The sequence below is a fragment of the Oncorhynchus gorbuscha genome, linkage group LG13 (assembly GCF_021184085.1).
Source record: "Oncorhynchus gorbuscha isolate QuinsamMale2020 ecotype Even-year linkage group LG13, OgorEven_v1.0, whole genome shotgun sequence".
Lineage (NCBI taxonomy): Eukaryota > Metazoa > Chordata > Actinopteri > Salmoniformes > Salmonidae > Oncorhynchus > Oncorhynchus gorbuscha.
The window spans coordinates 22407571-22431741 of NC_060185.1; positions in this window are offsets into that span (position 1 = coordinate 22407571).

Consider the following 24171-nt stretch of genomic DNA (forward strand, 5'->3'; position numbering starts at 1 on the left):
AGTGCATAGTGTAGTGTCGGGGTTGGAAGTGGGGGTAGTGTATAGTGTAGTGTCTGGGTTGGTAGTGGGGGTAGTGTATAGTGTAGTGTCTGGGTTGGAAGTGGGGGTAGTGTATAGTGTAGTGTCTGGGTTGGAAGTGGGGGTAGTGTATAGTGTAGTGTCTGGGTTGGAAGTGGGGGTAGTGTATAGTGTAGTGTCTGGGTTGGAAGTGGGGGTAGTGTATAGTGTAGTGTCTGGGCTGGAAGTGGGGGTAGTGTATAGTGTTATGTCTGGGTTGGAAGTGGGGGTAGTGTATACTGTAGTGTCTGGGTTGGAAGTGGGGGTAGTGTATACTGTAGTGTCTGGGTTGGAAGTGGGGGTAGTGTATAGTGTAGTGTCTGGGTTGGAAGTGGGGGTAGTGTATAGTGTTATGTCTGGGTTGGTAGTGGGGGTAGTGTATAGTGTTATGTCTGGGTTGGAAGTGGGGGTAGTGTATAGTGTAGTGTCTGGGTTGGAAGTGGGGGTAGTGTATAGTGTAGTGTCTGGGTTGGAAGTGGGGGTAGTGTATAGTGTTATGTCTGGGTTGGTAGTGGGGGTAGTGTATAGTGTAGTGTCTGGGTTGGAAGTGGGGGTAGTGTATAGTGTAGTGTCTGGGTTGGAAGTGGGGGTAGTGTATAGTGTAGTGTCTGGGTTGGTAGTGGGGGTAGTGTATAGTGTAGTGTCTGGGTTGGTAGTGGGGGTAGTGTATAGTGTAGTGTCTGGGTTGGTAGTGGGGGTAGTGTATAGTGTAGTGTCTGGGTTGGAAGTGGGGGTAGTGTATAGTGTTATGTCTGGGTTGGTAGTGCGCAGTGTTGGAAGAAGTTCCCAATTGTCATACTTGAGTAAAAGTAAAGATCCCTTAATAGACATTGACTCAAGTAAAATTGAATGTCACCCTGTAAAATGCTACTTGAGTAAAAGTCCAAAAGTATTTGGTTTTAAATATACTTAAGTATCAAAAGTAAATGTAATTGCTAAAATATACTTAAGTATCACGTTGTATAAGGATCAGAGACAGGCGCAAGAGTTAGTGTTGTGTGTAGTGTAGTGTCTGGGGTTGCTAGTGGGGTTAGTGTTGTGTGTAGTGTAGTGTCTGGGGTTGCTAGTGAGGCTAGTGTTGTGTGTAGTGTAGTGTCTAGAGGTGCTAGTGGGGTTAGTGTTGTGTGTAGTGTCTGGGGTTGCTAGTGGGGCTAGTGTTGTGTGTAGTGTAGTGTCTGGGGTTGCTAGTGGGGTTAGTGTTGTGTGTAGTGTAGTGTCTGGGGTTGCTAGTGAGGCTAGTGTTGTGTGTAGTGTAGTGTCTAGAGGTGCTAGTGGGGTTAGTGTTGTGTGTAGTGTCTGGGGTTGCTAGTGGGGTTAGTGTTGTGTGTAGTGTAGTGTCTGGGGTTGCTAGTGGGGTTAGTGTTGTGTGTAGTGTCTGGGGTTGCTAGTGGGGTTAGTGTTGTGTGTAGTGTAGTGTCTGGGGTTGCTAGTGGGGTTAGTGTTGTGTGTAGTGTCTGGGGTTGCTAGTGTTGTTAGTGGTGTGTGTAGTGTAGTGTCTGGGGTTGCTAGTGGGGTTAGTGTAGTGTGTAATGTCTGGGGTTGCTAGTGGGGTTAGTGTTGTGTGTAGTGTAGTGTCTGGGGTTGGTAGTGGGGTTAGTGTAGTGTGTAGTGTCTGGGGTTGGTAGTGGGGTTTGTGTAGTGTGTAGTGTAGTGTCTAGAGGTGCTAGTGGGGTTAGTGTTGTGTGTAATGTCTGGGATTGCTAGTGGGGTTAGTGTTGTGTGTAGTGTCTGGGGTCGGTAGTGGGGTTAGTGTTGTGTGTAGTGTAGTGTCTGGGTTTGGTAGTGGGGTTTGTGTAGTGTGTACTGTAGTGTCTGGGGTTGGTAGTGGGGTTAGTGTAGTGTGTAGTGTCTGGGGTCGGTAGTGGGGTATGTGTTGTGTGTAGTGTGTAGTGTAGTGTCTGGGGTTGGTAGTGGGGTTTGTGTATAGTGTAGTGTCTGGGGTTGCTAGTGGGGTTAGTGTTGTGTGTAGTGGCAGTGTAATGTCTGGGGTTGCTAGTTGGGTTAGTGTTGTGTGTAGTGCAGTGTCTGGGGTGTCTGGGGTTGCTAGTTGGGTTAGTGTTGTGTGTAGTGCAGTGTCTGGGGTGTCTGGGGTTGCTAGTGGGGTTAGTGTTGTGTAATGTCTGAGGTTGCTAGTTGGGTTAGTGTTGTGTGTAGTGTGGTGTCTGGGTTTGCTAGTGGGGTTAGTGTTGTGTGTAGTGTAGTGTCTGGGGTTGCTAGTGGGGTTAGTGTTGTGTGTAGTGTAGTGTCTGGGGTTGCTAGTGAGGCTAGTGTTGTGTGTAGTGTAGTGTCTAGAGGTGCTAGTGGGGTTAGTGTTGTGTGTAGTGTCTGGGGTTGCTAGTGGGGCTAGTGTTGTGTGTAGTGTAGTGTCTGGGGTTGCTAGTGGGGTTAGTGTTGTGTGTAGTGTAGTGTCTGGGGTTGCTAGTGGGGTTAGTGTTGTGTGTAGTGTAGTGTCTAGAGGTGCTAGTGGGGTTAGTGTTGTGTGTAGTGTCTGGGGTTGCTAGTGGGGTTAGTGTTGTGTGTAGTGTAGTGTCTGGGGTTGCTAGTGGGGTTAGTGTTGTGTGTAGTGTCTGGGGTTGCTAGTGGGGTTAGTGTTGTGTGTAGTGTAGTGTCTGGGGTTGCTAGTGGGGTTAGTGTTGTGTGTAGTGTCTGGGGTTGCTAGTGGGGTTAGTGTAGTGTCTGGGGTTGCTAGTGGGGTTAGTGTTGTGTGTAGTGTCTGGGGTTGCTAGTGTTGTTAGTGGTGTGTGTAGTGTAGTGTCTGGGGTTGCTAGTGGGGTTAGTGTAGTGTGTAATGTCTGGGGTTGCTAGTGGGGTTAGTGTTGTGTGTAGTGTAGTGTCTGGGGTTGGTAGTGGGGTTAGTGTAGTGTGTAGTGTCTGGGGTTGGTAGTGGGGTTTGTGTAGTGTGTAGTGTAGTGTCTAGAGGTGCTAGTGGGGTTAGTGTTGTGTGTAATGTCTGGGATTGCTAGTGGGGTTAGTGTTGTGTGTAGTGTCTGGGGTCGGTAGTGGGGTTAGTGTTGTGTGTAGTGTAGTGTCTGGGTTTGGTAGTGGGGTTTGTGTAGTGTGTACTGTAGTGTCTGGGGTTGGTAGTGGGGTTAGTGTAGTGTGTAGTGTCTGGGGTCGGTAGTGGGGTATGTGTTGTGTGTAGTGTGTAGTGTAGTGTCTGGGGTTGGTAGTGGGGTTTGTGTATAGTGTAGTGTCTGGGGTTGCTAGTGGGGTTAGTGTTGTGTGTAGTGTAATGTCTGGGGTTGCTAGTTGGGTTAGTGTTGTGTGTAGTGCAGTGTCTGGGGTGTCTGGGGTTGCTAGTTGGGTTAGTGTTGTGTGTAGTGCAGTGTCTGGGGTGTCTGGGGTTGCTAGTGGGGTTAGTGTTGTGTAATGTCTGAGGTTGCTAGTTGGGTTAGTGTTGTGTGTAGTGTGGTGTCTGGGTTTGCTAGTGGGGTTAGTGTTGTGTGTAGTGTAGTGTCTGGGGTTGCTAGTGGGGTTAGTGTTGTGTGTAGTGTAGTGTCTGGGGTTGCTAGTGAGGCTAGTGTTGTGTGTAGTGTAGTGTCTAGAGGTGCTAGTGGGGTTAGTGTTGTGTGTAGTGTCTGTGGTTGCTAGTGGGGCTAGTGTTGTGTGTAGTGTAGTGTCTGGGGTTGCTAGTGGGGTTAGTGTTGTGTGTAGTGTAGTGTCTGGGGTTGCTAGTGGGGTTAGTGTTGTGTGTAGTGTAGTGTCTAGAGGTGCTAGTGGGGTTAGTGTTGTGTGTAGTGTCTGGGGTTGCTAGTGGGGTTAGTGTTGTGTGTAGTGTAGTGTCTGGGGTTGCTAGTGGGGTTAGTGTTGTGTGTAGTGTCTGGGGTTGCTAGTGGGGTTAGTGTTGTGTGTAGTGTAGTGTCTGGGGTTGCTAGTGGGGTTAGTGTTGTGTGTAGTGTCTGGGGTTGCTAGTGGGGTTAGTGTTGTGTGTAGTGTAGTGTCTGGGGTTGCTAGTGGGGTTAGTGTTGTGTGTAGTGTCTGGGGTTGCTAGTGTTGTTAGTGGTGTGTGTAGTGTAGTGTCTGGGGTTGCTAGTGGGGTTAGTGTAGTGTGTAATGTCTGGGGTTGCTAGTGGGGTTAGTGTTGTGTGTAGTGTAGTGTCTGGGGTTGGTAGTGGGGTTAGTGTAGTGTGTAGTGTCTGGGGTTGGTAGTGGGGTTTGTGTAGTGTGTAGTGTAGTGTCTAGAGGTGCTAGTGGGGTTAGTGTTGTGTGTAATGTCTGGGATTGCTAGTGGGGTTAGTGTTGTGTGTAGTGTCTGGGGTCGGTAGTGGGGTTAGTGTTGTGTGTAGTGTAGTGTCTGGGTTTGGTAGTGGGGTTTGTGTAGTGTGTACTGTAGTGTCTGGGGTTGGTAGTGGGGTTAGTGTAGTGTGTAGTGTCTGGGGTCGGTAGTGGGGTATGTGTTGTGTGTAGTGTGTAGTGTAGTGTCTGGGGTTGGTAGTGGGGTTTGTGTATAGTGTAGTGTCTGGGGTTGCTAGTGGGGTTAGTGTTGTGTGTAGTGTAATGTCTGGGGTTGCTAGTTGGGTTAGTGTTGTGTGTAGTGCAGTGTCTGGGGTGTCTGGGGTTGCTAGTTGGGTTAGTGTTGTGTGTAGTGCAGTGTCTGGGGTGTCTGGGGTTGCTAGTGGGGTTAGTGTTGTGTAATGTCTGAGGTTACTAGTTGGGTTAGTGTTGTGTGTAGTGTGGTGTCTGGGTTTGCTAGTGGGGTTAGTGTTGTGTGTAGTGTAGTGTCTGGGGTTGCTAGTGGGGTTAGTGTTGTGTGTAGTGTCTGGGGTTGCTAGTGTTGTTAGTGTTGTGTGTAGTGTAGTGTCTGGGGTTGGTAATGGGGTTAGTGTTGTGTGTAGTGTAGGGTCTGTGGGTGCTAGTGGGGTTAGTGTTGTAAGAGCGTCTGCTAAATGACTTAAATGTAAATATGTAGTGTAGTGTCTGGGGTTACTAGTGGGGTTAGTGTTGTGTGTAGTGTAGTGTCTGGGGTTGCTAGTGGGGTTAGTGTTGTGTGTAGTGTAGTTTTTGGGGTTGGTAGTGGGGTTAGTGTTGTGTGTAGTGTAGTGTATGGGGTTACTAGTGGGGTTAGTGTTGTGTGTAGTGTAGTGTCTGGGGTTGCTAGAGGGGTTAGTGTTGTGTGTAGTGTAGTGTCTGGGGTTGCTAGTGGTGTTAGTGTTGTGTTGTGTGTAGTGTATGGGGTTACTAGTGGGGTTAGTGTTGTGTGTAGTGTAGTGTCTGGGGTTGCTAGTGGGGTTAGTGTTGTGTGTAGTGTAGTGTCTGGGGTTGCTAGTGGTGTTAGTGTTGTGTTGTGTGTAGTGTCTGGGGTTGCTAGTGGGGTTAGTGTTGTGTGTAGTGTAGTATCTGGGGTTGGTAGTGGGGTTAGTGTAGTGTGTAGTGTCTGGGGTTGGTAGTGGGGTTTGTGTTGTGTGTAGTGTGTAGTGTAGTGTCTGGGGTTGGTAGTGGGGTTAATGTTGTGTGTAGTGTCTGGGGTTGCTAGTGGTGTTAGTGTTGTGTCTAGTGTCTGGGGTTGCTAGTGGGGTTAGTGTTGTGTGTAGTGTAGTGTCTGGGGTTGGTAGTGGGGTTTGTGTAGTGTGTAGTGTAGTGTCTGGGGTTGGTAGTGGGGTTAGTGTAGTGTGTAGTGTCTGGGATCGGTAGTGGGGTTAGTGTTGTGTGTAGTGTCTGGGGTTGCTAGTGGTGTTAGTGTTGTGTGTAGTGTAGTGTCTAGGGTTGCTAGTGTGGTTAGTGTTGTATGTAGTGTGTAGTGTCTGGGGTTGGTAGTGGGGTTAGTGTTGTGTGTAGTGTGTAGTGTAGTGTCTGGGGTTGGTAGTGGGGTTAGTGTTGTGTGTAGTGTCTGGGGTTGCTAGTGGTGTTAGTGTTGTGTGTAGTGTAGTGTCTGGGGTTGCTAGTGGGGTTAGTGTTGTGTGTAGTGTAGTGTCTGGGGGTGCTAGTGGGATTAGTGTTGTGTGTACTGTAGTGTCTGGGGTTGCTAGTGGGGTTAGTGTTGTGTGTAGTGTCTGGGGGTGCTAGTGGGTTTAGTGTTGTGTTTTGGGTGTCAACTGATGCACAACTATAACACTGTCAGCTCCAACCCCCCCAACACACACACACACACACAGGAACAGTGTTTAAAAGTGGTTGTCGGGGCAACTGAGAGAACAAAACAAAAGCAGCGATGTGTAGACCGCTAAACAAACATATAAACACAATGGCTGTGGAGGGAGATTGAGAGATGCAGGGTGAGTGTATGTGTGTACATACATATGTGTGGGACTTATGGTTAGTAGAGTGCATTTACGTGAATGAGCTTGTCCTGTGTGAGTGATGTTATCTGAGAGTCTGTGTGTGTTTGTGTCTTTGTCATTGTGTGTCATTTTAAACCCTAGCATTTCCTTCCTAAGGCGTTGCTCTACTGGAGGTGCAGTCATAGTGTGTGTGTGTGTATGTGTGTGTGTGTGTGTGTGTGTGTGTGTGTGTGTGTGTGTGTGTGTGTGTGTGTGTGCGTGCGTGCGTGCGTGCGTGCGTGCTTTATTTTTATTATGGAAACTGTTATGAAAACATACTTATCCATCACACTTATCCCCACTCTCTCTCTCTATCTTCCTTCCTCCCTCTGTGCTTGTGAGTGTACCTCCACAGTTTACCTCTTCTGTCAACATGTCTCAAGTGTTTACACACACACACACCTCATAACCCTCCTACCGTTGCACCCCAAGGGCTAGAGGGCCCATATGTTGTATACCCCCGTCTACCCAAATGATTGATACACTGAGTGTGTGATAGCCATCTCAAAGCCAGCGCTAGGCGTGTGGCGCATCAACGTGAAACACAGGACGGATAGAGGGATGAATAGAGCGAAAAGGTCAATATTTAGGCCAGTTAACACTAGTGTTTACTTTAAGAGTAGAGATTGTTTGTTTGAAGCCTCTTTCTGTCAGACGACGTGTAAACTTGGCTACGTGTAAACTTGGCTACCGTTCTAAAAGAGAGGAGAGAGGGAGGAAAAGAAAACAAACAGAAAAACAAATTAAAGAATACTTTTCTCATCGCTCCTATCCTCATCAGAAACATGTACTGTACCGTGGCACAACAAATACTTAGGCCCCAAAACAGAAATAGAGAAATAGAGCACTTACACTGGGGCCGAAGAGAGGAGAGAGCTAATACATTTTCTCTTAAGTCTTCCTGGCGTGACCACGTAACCTGAGCAGGAATAACTCTGGGCCCTGGTTATTAAACTACTGGCCGTACAGGTGAAACTCCAGGCCTTGGTTATAGACCTTCTGGCCATGCAGGTGAAACTCCTGGCCCTACTCACAAGTTAACACATCTGAAATTGAGGCAGGGTGAAAGAGGAGAGTTTTGGGGGAGAGAACCCCAGGATGGAGGGAATAAACAGGGACAAAGGTGAAACATTAAGTTTTGAGGAGAAATGAGGACAGGACATGAGACATGAGGAGAAATGAGGACAGGACACGAGACGTGATTAGAAATTAGGACCAAACACGAGACGTGAGGAGAAATGAGGACAGGACACAAGACGTGAGGAGAAATGAGGACAGGACATGAGACATTAGGAGAAATGAGGACAGGACACGAGACGTGAGGAGAAATGAGGACAGGACATGAGACATGAGGAGAAATGAGGACAGGACACGAGACATGAGGAGAAAGAGATGGAGTGATAGAGAGCAGGTAGAGATGGAGAGATGTTGAAGAAGGTTCTGTGTTTGAATGTGAAATCGTATTTTTGTGCGTAGTGTTCTTGAGATCCCGGTCCAGTTCTGTGCTCTCTGGCTGGCGGTCCAAAGACGACTACTTCTCATTCCAATCAAGTGTTTACTCAAGAAATAGAATAGACAATAAGGGGGTGGCGGGAGGAATGAAGGGATGGAGTTAGAGGGGCGTGCACATTCAGTCACTTTAAATGACATACCTTGGGCCAGACAACTCGAGTGCCCAGAAATTGCTTTCCACGCCCTGCACTGATTCTGGGCTAACAGCATTACAGTAACATGATTATCCCCCTTATCCCCCTCCTCTGCTCTCCAACCTCCCCAATCTCAACCACCCCTGACCCCTTAGACTGCCTCCCCCGGGACCCCTAAAACAACACACCCCTACGAGGCTCTGGCCAGCTCCGAATACACCCCACTCTAAAACTCTGGACCCCCTGCTTCCTCTAACCCCTCTCTCCTTCTCTACAACCGCCCCAAAAGTCTGCTATCCTTTCTGGTCTCACCCCTCTCCTCCCACCCCTCCATAACCTCCAGCCCACCTCTCCCCTCTTGTGCCTCCCATTCCTGGACTGCCCAGCCCTCTTGATTTAATCTGACTCTGATTATGATGATATGGAGAGGGTCAATACGGACTATAGATGTAGGATGTTCATTTGAACTAGTTTGCTACAGCAGGAAAATAATCATGCAGCAACAGGAAAGGTAAATTATTATGTGGATTATAATTAAAGGAAATGTTTTCTTGGGGTTGTTTAGCGCAAATTATGAAAACATATATTTTTAGAAGCCTTTTTAAACCTTGAATACACAACAAATGTGCATTTCCTGAAGTGCAGGAAAATGCTCAGCAACAAAAGAGTAATCAAATGAAGATCCTGCCCCTGTATACTACCAACAGGAGTAGAACATCACATTTGTACATCATACCTTAGATTATAGTACAGCTGGAAATGAAACCTGACAGTGGACAACTTGGATACATTATCTAACTCAGATCAACCTACATTCTAAATCAATAACATAATGTTATTAGGCCATTATAAACAGCTTTCGCGATAATATCTTTATAGCTATGGCAATAAGGAATATTTGATTTGAATTGGAAAATAATGAGTGTCTAGTTGCTGTTCTCAGACCAGTCTAATTGCGGACATCAGTGAATGAACACACACCAGACAGACCCTATACACAAGTGGAGGTTGCTGAAGGGAGGGAGGCTCATAACATGGAAACCATGTGTTTGATACCATTTCATTGATTCCGCTCCAGCCATTACCACGAGACCATCCTCCCCAATTAAGGTGCCACCAACCTCCTGTGTCATACACTGATCTGGAATCAGCCCCAGCCATGGCAGTAATGCTCTCTTCTGGCCTTATGGGCACATTTGACCCTGATGTGTTTTGAATGGGAATTTGTTTTCCTCCCCCCGGATATATATATATTTAACCATTTAACCTTTATTTAATTAGGCAAGTCAGTTAAGAAAAAAGTATTATTGTCAATGACGGCCTACCGCGGCCAAACTCGGACGACGCTGGGCCAGTTTTGCGCTGCCTTATGGGTCTATCACGGCCGGATGTGACACAGCCTGGATTCGAATCAGGGATTGTAGTGACGCCTCTTGCACAGAGATGCAGAACTAAGAGCCAACGGTATAAGGCTGCGAGTGCATCTAATCTCCTCACTGTTTTTCCCAAATACCCAACAACTGTCTTCTCTCAATCAACAACCAGGGGATTCATGTTGTACGTGGGCTATACGGAGTGCGCCTGCATGTGGCACAGGCATGTGTGTGTTTGGGGGGGGGTACATAGGCTACAATTGTGTGTCTGAACAGTAGGGAGGGAGAAAGAGCGTCTGTGAGAGAGTGGTCAGATATAAGAAAATGAAAAGACTGCGCGCACATTCTCGAGATATTTTGCGTTCATATGAAAGGCTCTCGCGTGGCGGGACAGCGCGCTATTTCAGCTGCAGGTTATTGTCGCTGATAGATTCTCTCTTACAGTGAAAATATTGTGGTACATCTGCACACACTTAGCTCTTGTCCACACACCTCGTGTGGAGTATGTAAAAAGTAAAGAAGGGAGCCTGGGAGGGCTGTCAAATGTGTTGAAATGTTGGTTGGCTCACAAAGGAATAAAAACATTATCTAAACGTCATAAGCAGCCATAACGCCCTCAGCAGCGCTATTGATCAACAAAGCCGCTAATTGGAACCGGACAGACAACTCACCCCACGGCTCTTTACTTGAAAAGACACTCCTTCCCCCGGGCCCCCCATATTCTGATACCCGCGCGTTTCCGTGCGTTTGTTATTCAAAAACATGACAGGTATTCTCTACTAATATCTTCTAATACTTTCAACATTGTGATGGGTGAAATTGAGAAAATGAGAATGGACTCACTCAATGGAAGAGGAATCCTTTGATGTGAAGTGGATGGGAGGTCTTCTTGGTTTTCCCAACTGCGCACCCAACACAAAAAAATGGCTATTTGTAACGTTTTTACTAGACCTATTTGCGTTAATGCTGTATACTCGTGCACGTCACGTCGCCTTATTATACAGAAACAAGTCAAACTGGGTAAGGTCGTTACAAATCCAACCGGCATCATAATAGAATGACACAGTTTATTTCATAGGGTGAAACTGTATATGGCGCGAGACCCCGGGAAACCCCACTCTCTCATCCAAGCCTTTGGAGTTGTATGCAGCACCATGGAAACGACGGCCCTGCCTGCCTCTCTCGTTATTTGTTCAGTATGTAGTACAAATTTCCCTGTGTAGCAGAGGTATAGGGATCACCGCCGCGAACTGTGCCCAACCTCTTTACCTTATGGAGTTCGTTACTGTGCCACCGAGTTCAGGCCTGACAGATCCAATAACCCTGCGCGATCGTTCAGGGGAGAAATTGCTCGGAGCTATCTGCGCCGAAAAACGCCCCTCGCCTCACCCCGCTTTAAAGCTATGATCCTTATCGTAATTAATTCAATAAAGTGGTAATGTGCTGCAAACCTCGCCCCCCCCCCATCAGATGTGGACCGAGGGATATAGGCTTTCTGGCCGAAACGGTTTCAGTGAGTTCAGTGTCTCAGCGCCGCTATAGGTAACAAGGAGCAGACAGGAGTTTAGACAGCGATATGTAGCCTATGTCTGCACCGTTGCGAGTAAAGAGGCTTAATCGAATTTGCTTTATACTTTAAAAAGATACTTTCAGGGGTTTGTGTTAATAACCTAATAAAAATAGAAAGCGAGAAAGTCGAGCCAAGGTCAACAGTCAATGGAGGCCATTTTTAATTTGGAGAACTAGAGCCGGCTTTGTGTAATAGGCCTACCATCCTGCAGATGGACACGGTGGCTTCCATCGGCGGTAGAACATCAGAGGGGTATTATGTCGACGTAATTACTGCAACAACTGTTATTAAGGGGACCCAATGAAGGCTAACTGTCTTAATGCAAATAAACGAATCACCCTTTTAAATAGACTACCCCATGGAAAGGATGAGCATAGAAACATCGAATGAGAGACACTTAATTAGCTGAATATGCTGTAATATTAGGTTATATTTGTTGTATACACATCTTGCTTGTGCATAAACTTGTAACCTCCTGCGCAAAGTGGAATGCTTTTTTTGAGGCATAGCCTAAGTGAAAACAAACAAACAAACATTTAAAATATGTGTTAGTTAATGACTTTAAAATCTGAGTTTAAGCATGCATCAAAGGCCTGGGTGAACTTTTTACCCGCAATGCAACCTAACGTTGCAACGGAGCCCCTCAACTCTGGACCTCGAAGCCAATTCCAATGCATATTTTCCTTGTTCCCCTCTAATCAGGGACTGATTTAGACATGAGACACCAGGTGTGTGCAATTCATTATCAGGTAGAACAGAAAACCAGCAGGCTCCGGAACTCGTAGGGTAAGATTTGAATAGTCTAGTCCTTGATGTTGGATGTTTTCGTTTTTCAAAACTTATTCCACTCTGCTATTGACAAGTAATGGAATCGCAGTGACCACTACATTTACCCACCGTGCCAAGACGCATTACCTGAAATAATATCAATATTATCAGTGAAAACACTGACCATGTCAACACAACGATTTAGGGTAATTGGGAACGCGACCCGGTTTAAGATATAATAATAAGTACTACTGTGTATTGTTTTTCTTAAAACACTAAGTAATTCTACAGGTTTCTTGATTCAAATACTGATTGTTTTAGGAAGGATGAAGGGTTTCTCTGACGACATATAAAGACCCTGAGTCATGGTGTGTGAGTGAGTTAGAGTGGGCGACGTATTAAGACAACCGATGTTGCATACTTGTAAATACGAAACAAATATAACTAAAAGGCTATCATGCAATGGATCTTGTTGGATAAAAAACAACGTAAGGTCCTAAATCCAGACTTGTGTGCTAAGGAGGGCTCGTGCGCCACAGGCTCAGCCTCATCTCCCATTACAGTTCATCCATAGCGACAGAAAACGGATAGGAAGAGGGGCGGGTGGCTGCTTTCTGGCACGCATATAAAAACATTTTTTCAGGGAGATAAAGACAGTTCTCTAGATCTCTAAAATTAAAGCATTGTTTTCTCAAGTGGACAAATTAAAATCCTCCCTATCACTTGTTTCACTTTCAGTATAGAGAATGTGGCCTTTCCTATTTTACCTATTGTAAAAAAAGGTTAAGAGTTTGGAAATGTTATGTTATGTGTGGAATTGCGCAAATCAAACCATTCTCTTACCAGTCACCAGTGGTCACAGCAGAAAGGGGAGGGGGTATTTGACCAACGTTTGCACCCGCCCCCCTCGAGTCCCCCCTCGGATTGATTAAATTGGATCAAGATGACACCAATAATTGGTTCAAGCTGCGGCCCGCGCGCAGACCCAATGATCCATATCTAACTCCTTTTGTTGCTAGTGTCCCTTTTCCCGCGCTGGGCTCCATTTGGAATTGTTTAGCTTGGCTCTGTCACAAGCGTTTTAGCGCAATCCCCGTAGAAAACTGCGGCGCACTGACATCATGAGAGCGACGGAAAGGTTACATTTTTCACAGATGTCTGGGAAATGATCGGCTCTCTTTTTATGGTCACTATTTAATCGTTCTCATGTTCTCAGGAGAATGGCTGGAGGCATTCTGTGTGATGATTTCTCTTCACAGGTCAATATTGATGAAAAGTGTTGAGAAAAAAGATTTTATAGTTGATTAGTGGAGGGAACTACAGATATATGTTAAAAATACTGCTGTCCTTTGGTCTCATAGGGAAATTCAATTGAATTAATTTAATTGAATCTCCAATAATGAAAAACGCCTATTTCACATTGAAATGCCTGATTATGCATGTTTGACAGTGTTTAAATATGTAATTCCTTCTAAAATAGTGATTTATTTTCTATGTACTTGGCCAAGCCAAATTGGGAAGCCAAATTTAAATTGGGAAGATTGTTTAAGATTGGGACTGAGACACGTGGATATAAAAACATAATCAGAAACAATATACACCTCGGTATTCCAGAGAGTGTCCTGCCATTGCCAACTAAATAGGTTTGACATGTTTGTTTTGGTTCTAGATTCCGGACTACTGGAATCTACTTTCACCCTTCAGGTCGTTGATTTGACCCAGCACGACGCGTCACCTTGACTTCACCTCGTTCCCCAGTCCACTCCAGAAATTCGCATAAAAGCATCAAGACAGTAGCCTATAAGCCTAAAAACTAGGCCTACTTATTATTAGGCCTATGTGATTTATTCTTTTACACATCACATGTTCCCTGCATTTCAGTTTTCCACTTCTGTAAATGAAAGGCATTACATTACAGGTGGCGCACGGGGCATTGGGAATAATTAAATCAAGTAAATGGTGCGGTTATCTTATCATAGGTCGCGATCAGAAGCGTCTCGGCTTTCCCCAGCTTTTGGCGATGCATTCAATTACGCGCGCATTATCTAATGCCCTATGTCCGAGCCCTTCTGATCCCGCTGCGCTGGGAAGATGAGGAAAAACACTCCCTGTCACATCCGCTCGAGAGAAAGCCGTGTGGATCTCATCTCTTCGTCACCAAGGCTACTAATCACATTTCCATCCAGTGAGGCGCATGCAGGATTTCCTGATCAAACGCTCCGACTTGGCCCCGCTTCCCGCCCCATTAGCTAACATGTTTTATATGTGCTGGGGTCAGGCCCAGCGCAACTCCCAGGAAGAAACACTATACCTGCCCTTTGAGCAGGCTGGAGGTAGATTCTGGGAGGAAACAACTGCTATCCCAAGAGGAGAAGGGCAGGGACTCTATTTAACCTCAGACTATAGTACAGTAATAATGGAAATATATTAATCCAATATCATAAAGGTTAATTTCAGCAATGGACAGGACTTGATGTACCTCATCTACTATGTTATTCAATTAGTGTTTTGTGCTGTATAAAACAGTATAACCATTAAACACATACAGTATATTCCATGATAGTAGCCCTAAATATGCCTAAATGCAGCTTTCTGATAATTTGTTATGAATAAAACTGCAGAAAAAACCTGCTACATCAATAACATGAAAGAAAGACTAACAATTCTTACCAAGGCTAGCCAGAAATTAGTTGGTGGGTGGAATCATTTGATGTTTTACAGCTAATCTCAGGCTATTCTACACATTTTTCCATGAGGCTAAAATTGCATTTAGCATTTTAAAGCTAATTAAAGATCAAATGAAGGTGTGTTAACTGTTATAAAGGCACTGGACTATGTGCTATCTTGTTTGCTAAATGAACAAATGAATTAGGCAGTGGCATGGTCCATATAGCCATAGAAGCACAGTGTCATATATCTCAATGCAGTCATATCCGTGGCTTATTGGCTTTCAGGTATTCATTTTTGGCCACCCATGCTTGTGAATGTCATTCCAGTTAATCTAGTATGAATTATATCTGATGGTTTTTGCATGTTTAGGTCAAAAGACACAATCTGATTGGGTGGGCCTGGCTGCCCAGTGGGTGGGCCCCTAGGGACTAATAGAGACACAGTGAGAGCAGACACAGAAACTCCCTGTGTGTGTGCATGTGTGTGTTTGCATTTGTGTGTGTGTTTGTGTGTGTGTGTGCGTGCGTGCTTGTGTGTGGGTGCTGCATTTCTTTTATGTGTGAAGACTGATCAGAAACAGGGTTGAAAGGCAGGACTGATAGATAACGTACCAGAAGGTTTGGAGAGGGGTACAGGCCTACTTTAGTCCAAACAGATATAATGATATTATGAGAGGGGTACAAGCCTACTTTAGTCCAAACAGATATAATGATATTATGAGAGGGGTACAGGCCTACTTTAGTCCAAACAGATATAATGATATTATGAGAGGGGTACAGGCCTACTTTAGTCCAAACAGATATAATGATATTATGAGAGGGGTACAGGCCTACTTTAGTCTTAACAGATATAATGATATTATGAGAGGAGTTTAGGCCTACTTTAGTCCAAACAGATGTAACGATATTGGAGAGGGGGGTTTCTCCAGGCTGAGAGTAGGTGCTGATGGCCAAAGGGGCAGGGAGTTGTTCTTTACTATTGGCAGATGTGTTGGTGCGTACACTGTATTGAAACACTTCCTCTGTTTTGAAACCTCTCTCCGCATGTACGTATGAGCTCTGAGCAGTGCAGCCCCGACTGTTGAGGGTGATAACATTACTAACACCCGCTACACTACTCTCTGAAGAGAGGGAGGGAGGGGAGGGGGAGAAAAAATATAAGTAAGAAATAAAGAGAGAGCATGAGTGACTGAAAAATAGAGAGAGAGAGAATCAAATGATCAAATACACAGACAACAAATTCCAATTGGCTATATAAAAATTCTTTAACATCATCCTTAGCTCTGGCATCTTCCCCAATATTTGGAACCAAGGACTAATCACCCCAATGACCCCAATACCTACCGTGGGTTATGCGTCAACAGCAACCTTGGGAAAATCCTCTGCATTATCATTAACAGCAGACTCATACATTACCTCATGAAAACACTGTACAGAGCAAATGTCAAATTTTTACCAAATTATCGTACGACAGACCACATATTCACCCAGCACACCCTAATTGACAAACAAACAAACCAAAACAAAGGCAAAGTCTTCTCATGCTTTATTGATTTCAAAAAAGCCTTCGACTCAATTTGGAATGAGGGTCTGCTATACAAATTGATGGAAAGTAGTGTTGGGGGAATAACATACAACATTATAAAATCCATGTACACAAACAACAAGTGTGCAGTTAAATTAGGCAAAAAAACAGGGCCATGCGGTGAAACAGGGATGCAGTTTAAGCCCCACCCTCTTCAATAAATATATATCAACGAATTGGCGAGGGCAATAGAAAAGTCTGCAGTACCTGGCCTCAACCTACTAGAATCTGAAGTCAAATGTCTACTGTTTGCTGATGATGTGGTGCGTCTGTCACCAACCAAGGAGGGCCTGTAGCAGCACCTAGATCTTCTGCACAGATTCTGCTAGACCTGGGCCCTGACAGTAAATCTCAGTAAGTCCAAAATAATGCTGTTCCAAAAAAGGTCCAGTAGCCAGGATGACAAATACAAATTCCATTTAGACACCGTTGCCCTAGAGCACACAAAACACTATACATACCTGAACCTTGGCCTAAACATCTGTGCCACAGGTAACTTCCACAAAGCTGTGAATGATCTGGCATTGAATGAAGGGCATTCTCTGCCATCAAAAGGAACATCAAATTCGACATACCTATTAGGATCTGGCTAAAAATACTTGAATCAGTTATAGAACCCATTGCCCTTTATGGTTGTGAGGTCTGGGGTCCGCTCACCAACCAAGAATCCACAAAATGGGACAAACTGTCACATTCTGACCTTCATTTGTTTTGTCTTTATTTAGTATGGTCAGGGCGTGAGTTGGGGTGGGCAGTCTGTGTGTTTTTGTATGTTGGGCTTTTGAGTTCAGCCTAGTATGGTTCTCAATCAGAGGCAGGTGTTGTTAGTTGTCTCTGATTGAGAATCATACTTAGGTAGCCTGGGTTTCACTTTTGGTTTGTTGGTGTTTGTTTCTGTGTGAGTGTTTATCGCCACACGGTACTGTTTTGGTTTTGGTTTTCATCACTTGGTTTATTGTTTTTAATAAATCATCATGAAGACTTACCACGCTGCATCTTGGTCCGATCCTTTCTCCTCCTCAGACGAAGAGGAAGAAACAACGTTACAGAAACACCCACCAACCAAGGACCAAGTAACGTGGTAAAGGGCAGCAGCGGCAAAGAACACAGGACTCCTGGACATGGGAGGAGATTCTGGACGGCAAAGGACCCTTGGCACAGCCAGGAGAATATTGCCGCCCCAAAGCAGAGCTAGAGGCAGCAAAGGCAGAGAGGCGCTGGTATGAGGAGGCAGCATGGCAGCGAGGCTGGAAGCCTGAGAGGCAGTCTCAAAAATGTATTGAGGGGGGCACACGGGGAGTGTGGCGAAGCAAGGTAGGAGACCTGCGCCAACTTCCCATGCTTACCGGAGAGAGAGGGACCTGGCAGGCACCGTGTTATGCTGTGGAGCGCACAGTTTCCCCAGTGCGTGTGCATAGCCCGGTGCGGTACATTCCAGCTCCTCGTATCGGCCGGGCTAGAGTGGGCATCGAGCCAGGTGCCATGAAGCCGGCTCTACGCATCTGGTCTCCAGTGCGTCTCCTCGGGCCGGCTTACATGGCACCAGCCTTACGCATGGTGTCCCCGGTTCGCCAGCCCAGCCAGTGCGGGCTATTCCACCTCGCCGCACGGGCCGGGTTACGGGGAGCATTCAACCAGGTAAGGTTGGGCAGGCTCGGTGCTCAAGAGCTCCAGTGCGCCTTCACGGTCTGGTCTATCCGGTGCCTCCTCCACGTACAAGCCCTCCGGTGCCAGCCCCCCGCACCAGGCTGTCTCTCCGTCTTCTCTCTACAGGTGCTCCCGCCTGTCCAGCGCTGCCAGAGCCTTCCTCCTCTCCAGCGTCACCAGAGTCTCCCGTCTGTCCTGAGCCGCCAGAGTCTCCCGTCTGTCCTGAGCCGCCAGAGTCTCCCATCTGTCCTGAGCCGCCAGAGTCTCCCGTCTCTCCTGAGCTGCCAGAGCCGCCAGTCAGCCAGGAGCCGCCAGAGCCGCCAGCCAGCCAGGAGCCGCCAGAGCCGCCAGCCAGCCAGAAGCCGCCAGAGCCGCCAGCCAGCCAGGAGCTGCCAGAGCCGTCAGTCAGCCAGGAGCTGCCAGAGCCGTCAGTCAGCCAGGTGCTGCCAGAGCCGTCAGCCAGCCAGGAGCTGCCAGAGCCGTCAGTCAGCCAGGCGATGCTAGAATCGCCCTTCACTCTGGAGCTGCCGGAGTCCCCCCACCTGTCCGGCGCTGCCGGAGTCTCCCCCCTGTCCGGCGCTGCTGGAGTCATCCTTCAATCCGGCGCTGCCGGAATCTCCCGTCCATTCAGGACCCATACCTAGAGTCCCCAGTCGGAGGTCGGGGGGGGGGGTGTCGCCTTGTTTAAGAGGCCACGGAGGCGGACAATGAGGCGGAAAAAAACTGTGGTGAAGTGGGAACACCATTACACAAACACCAAATTGTGACTCTGCATGCAGAATTCTGCAAAAATATCCTCCATATACAACATAGAACACCAAATAATGCATGCAGAGCAGAATTAGACCGATACCCGCTAATTATCATAATCCAGAAAGAGACGTTAAATTCTACAACCACCTAAAAGGAAGTGATTCCCAAACCTTCCATAACAGAAGCCATCACCTACAGAGAGATGAACCTGGAGAAGAGTCCCCAATGCAAGCTGGTCCTGAGGCTTTGTTCATGAACACAAACAGACCCCACAGAGCCCCAGGACAGCAACACAATTAGACCCAAACAAATCATGAGAAAACAAAAAGATAATTATTTGACACATTGGGAAGAATTAACTAAAAAAACAGAGCAAACTAGAATGCTATTTAGCCCTAAACAGAGAGTACACAGTGGCAGAATACCTGACTACTGTGACTGACCCAAACTTAAGGAAAGCTTTGGCTATGTACAGACTCAGTGAGCATAGCCTTGCTATTGAGAAAGGCCGCCATAGGCTGACCTGGCTCTCAAGAGAAGACAGGCTATGTGCACACTGCCCACAAAATGAGGTGGAAACTGAGCTGCACTTCCTAACCACCTGCCAATGTATGATATTAGAGACACAGATTCCACAGATCCACAAAGAATTTGAAAATGGACAAGATAAACTCCCATATCTACTTGGTGAAATACCACAGTGTGCCATCATAGCAGCAAGATTTGTGACCTGTTTCCACAAGAAAAGGCCAACCAGTGAAGAACAAACACCATTGTAAATACAACCCATATATATATGCTTATTTATTTTCTATTTTGTACTTTAACCTTTTGCACATTGTTACAACACTGTATATATACATAATATGACATTTGTAATGTCTTTATTCTTTTGGAACCTTTGTGAGTGTAATGTTTACTGTTAATTTTTTATTGTTTATTCCACTTTTGTATATTATCTACTCCACTTGCTTTGGCAATGTTAACATATGTTTCCCATGCCAATAAAGCACCTTGAATTGAATTCAATTGAATTGAGAGAGAGAGAGAAAGAGAGTATCGTGAGAGAGAGTTATCCAGAGACAGAGCAGAGTTGAGCAGTGAGGGTTAGGCTGATTCTATTTCACTTAATGTAACCAGGGAGGGCGGCGGAGCCCCAGTGCCGGCCGCACACGGCCCTTTAGTGTAAATAGCCATCACAGCCCTGACGCTCCGGCACATGTGAACACGCCGTAGCGGTGTTATATGACCCTATCTAACTAAACAGCGCACAGACACAGAAATTCCTGCTGCGCCTTTTTTCCCATTGCCCCAGAGAGAGAGACAGAGCGAGAGAGAGAGAGAGAGAGAGACTGCCTCACTGAGGAAACATTTTCTTGGCAAGCAGAGAAATAAAATTACCAGAAAGAGACATGCTTTACAACGAGAAAGGAAGGGGAGACATAGGGAGACAGAGGGAGAAGGAGAGAGAGGAGAGAGAGGAGAGAGAGAAGGAGAGATCTCCTGGAGTGAAGAGTTCATCATCTCTTCATAAATACATGTATGGAACTATGTGTTGAGTTCAATGGTCTCCTGGGGGACGGCAGCACCATGACCTGATCGGCTGCAAGCCTGAGGTTTAGGCGCCTGATTGGCCAAGGCATTCCACATTCTGACCCACTTTGACATGCACTCTTATTGATGTCGCTGTATCACATTATGGTTTTTACCTTTTCTGTACACTGAAACAACAATGAAATGTGCAGAAACAACCATATTACATACAATACTATTTATCTCAAAACAGTCAACTTGAACAAGCAGTGGGGTGAGTGAACCATAGTCTGACTGTGGTGGAGTTGTGTTTGGTCTGGTTATGTTTTTAGTAGGAGTCTATTTCTACATGACCACTCATACTGCACTTACTGCCGTCACTCATCGACCACGTCACATGTGTCAGCTCGGACCGGCAACCCTGGCAGCGCACGGCGCATTCCACCTCAGGGTAAAACAACACGCCACATCCTCCTATTGTGCCCACCTTATACCCACCTCCCCACCTTCCGCCTATGTCCCGCCTCTAACCCAGGGCATAAGTGTGGGTGCCATCCTGTCGCAGCCAGGCAGGCGTGATGGTGTGTGCATGCTTATGCATGGTCACGCGTGTGTGTGCCGCCTGCCGAGGTGTAGAGGGGAACCGGATGCGCACACTCACACATGCACACCCCCACACACGCACACACGCACACACACACACACAGGGTTCTCCTTTAGGCCCCATGTAAAACAAACTCTGTGTGCGTGCTGTTTCCTTCTCGTATAATGGAGGCTTTTATCCATAGTGATCTAAGGGCTGAGGGTTGTAAGTGCAGGGTATAAGCTGAGAGTTGAAAGATGAGGCAAGAGCAGCTCTCCTAAGGTAAGATCCTCTAGGTCAGAGATAATGGACGATGCAAATGTTAGTCATACAAAAACACACTTACATATTGCTTATGAAGGCGTTATGTATAGTTTATGAATGCGTTATGAAGTCCTTAAGTAGGGACAAATATAAATTGGTACTAAATCATGTGTTACCAATGTTTCTGACATAGCGTAAATTTAGAATACAGAAATGACCTTATCACAAGAGACTATTGGCCATTAGCTTTGACATGCAACATGTAACCATTATGACACTCTTCTGGTCTGTTATTATTGGCACAACTGTTCATGTCACATTCTTGAGTGGACAAGTATGTTCTAAGACAATATAATAGCCTACAATACAACTGCATCACCTCTCATTTGGGTCGACCACCACCATAAGCATATTTCCAAGAAGTGAGCTGCAGAGTGACTAGTGACTGACCACAATTCATCTTTCAAACGATCTTTCAACATCATATTTCTGTATTCAGAATGTGTGTGGTTGCAGAGGCGCCAAAGGACCTGCTTCTTTTTGTTTATCAAACTCACCGATCAGGTGTAGTGGCGTTGGTCATGCAAAACTCCAACTGATCACACCCGGATCCACACCGAAGCCCTGGCACCTGGGCAACGGGGATTTCACTCCACTCCCAAACCTGTTGGGAATGAGAGAGGAATAGAAGAACACAGCAAACCCAGAGGTAAACGAGTGAATTAACTCATTTAACCAGGAAAATATATAAATGAATGATTGAATGAAAGATAGGAAGAGTGAGGGAAAGAGTAGAAAACTGAGAATAGGTCATTGGGAGATGACGCCCATTGAGTCAGCCATGAGGTCTGTATGGGTTGTGTTAAAAAGAGCCCTCATGGAGTGAATGAAAAATGTCTGTGACATAACTGAACCAAAATAATTCAAACCCAACCCACTTCCATCCCCCACGACACTCAGAGGGTGAATACAGTTTTATCAGTACTATATATCCATTTTTTTGCAACTTTCATAGACTGATTTGTGACACAACCAATAATGGACACTCCAAAATCCTTTCCCTAACTATTCTGGAAGACTATTTTTCCTACTCAGTCCTATGGCAAACATGGACGACAACACAATAAAGCGCTTGGATTATTCAATCATGGACATATATTCAAAACAGTTCGTAACTCTACTTAGTACTGACAACACATTTCCAAAACATAAATAAGAACACCATCTTATCTGTTCCATGTTTGGGATTGTTACTATTTGATATACCGCAACTATGTCAATTGGCCAATTTCCTAAACAGAGTCATTCCAAGAAAGAAAACATCCAAGGAAAAGCAAATATTAACACAAATATGTTATTACAAATGCCCATGCATTTGAGAATGAACACACACACACACACACACACACACACACACACACACACACACACACACACACACACACACACACACACACACACACACACACACACACACACACACACACACACACACACACACACACACACACACACACACACACACACACACACACACACACACGTACCAGGGCTGTCTCTGTGGTAATCTGAGACCGGAGGGGACCTTTCAGAGAAAAGCAGCTCAAAGCTAAGTAAGAGCAGCTGATGTTGCATCATACTTCAAACATTCTTCAAATTAACATTATGTCAAAGGCTACAGAGTGCTCTCTCTCTCACACACACACACACACACACACACACACACACACACACACACACACACACACACACACACACACACACACACACACACACACACACACACACACACACACACACACACACACACACACACACACACACACACACACACACACACACACACACACACACACACACACACTAACTCTCTGCCCAGTTACATTCAAGCTGGTAAGGAGGAGAGGGGAGCTCTGAATCTGAAACTCTGGACCTTACAATATTTTCCTTAATTTATAAACACTGTTATTTGTAGGTTGTGTTTTAAAGCAGTGCAAGTGGAGATTCTCACTAAGCAAGCGAACAAACGTTGCAGATGTTTCTAGAACGTTCCAGGACAGCTGTTGGAATGTTTTCCCACCACATGACAGAGGACAAGAAAGCACAGCCAATGGCTTCCCTGACCCAGGTCACCTGACCAGGTCACTTGACCAGAACCCGTTGGCGCTGTGGTCAGCTCAACCCAGCCCACGCGGCTGTGTGTGCACAGATCTAACGCCAAACGCAGAAAGAAGATGTCAGTCAGCGACTTCAAAAGCAATCCACTCCTACACAGAGGGAGATGTGTTCTGTAGCCAACGGAACGGACCCAGGTCCATGTATCCTGCTGGAGAGGGTGAGGTCAGACAGGCAGACAGGCAGACAGGCAGACAGACAGACAGACAGACAGACAGACAGACAGACAGACAGACAGACAGACAGACAGACAGACAGACAGGCAAGCAGGCAGGCAGGCAGGCAGGCAGGCAGGCAGGCAGGCAGGCAGGCAGGCAGGCAGGCAGACAGACAGACAGACAGAGACAGACAGGGAAGCAGAGACAGACAAATATTTTGCACATAAACAGACACAAACACACATACACACATTAAATACGCTACACTCAGAAATACGCAAGAACACATATTTCCTGCAGGAATTTGTGACAACTTCATTGATGTAAATTGTATTTCATATTCTGCACAGTGGTCTCTATTTAGGTGAAGGCCCATATAGATGTAGGATCTTAATTGGATCTCTTTTGTTTCTGAGCATTTTCCTGCATAGCAGCAAGTGCAAACCTGTAGTGTATTTACATTTTTAAAAGGCTTCTAAGTTTATAATTTCCACTTTGAAAATTCCAACTTGATTTGCCCTTACAAAAAATGTATCAATGCCTAGAAAAATGTCTATAATCCACATAATAATTCACATTTTTGGTTGCTGCAGGATTATTTTCCTGATGTAGAAAAATGGATCAAATGAAGATCCTACCTCTGTACAAACACAGCCATAACACCAGTGGCCAGACTAACAGGTGTTATATCAATAATCTTCATAGGAACATGTGCTAATTAATGACTGGTTAGAAAACAGCCAGGCTGTAAGTGATTGGTGCAGACAGACATGTGAAAACATCTTACATGTCTACCACTAAGGACTAAAGACTCAGAGAGCTCTGAAAAGAAACAGAATCCTTGTACGTGTGAGTGTATCATCTGTATATGTATAAGTGATGTCTTTGTAAAACATTGTTGAATATTCTAAATATAGCCAGTAAAAAAACAGACCACCACCTTTCCTGTAGAAACCTCCACAATCTGAGATCTGAGTAGCTCATTATGAGTGAGAGGTGACTGACTAACCCACCCACTATCCTGCCAGTGTCACTCTACCCAGAGAAGTTGATGGCCCAGGCCTACAGAGACTGTGGAGGAGCTGGGAACCTAGTCAGACTGTAGGTTGCCCAGGCCTCAGGTCTACAGAGAC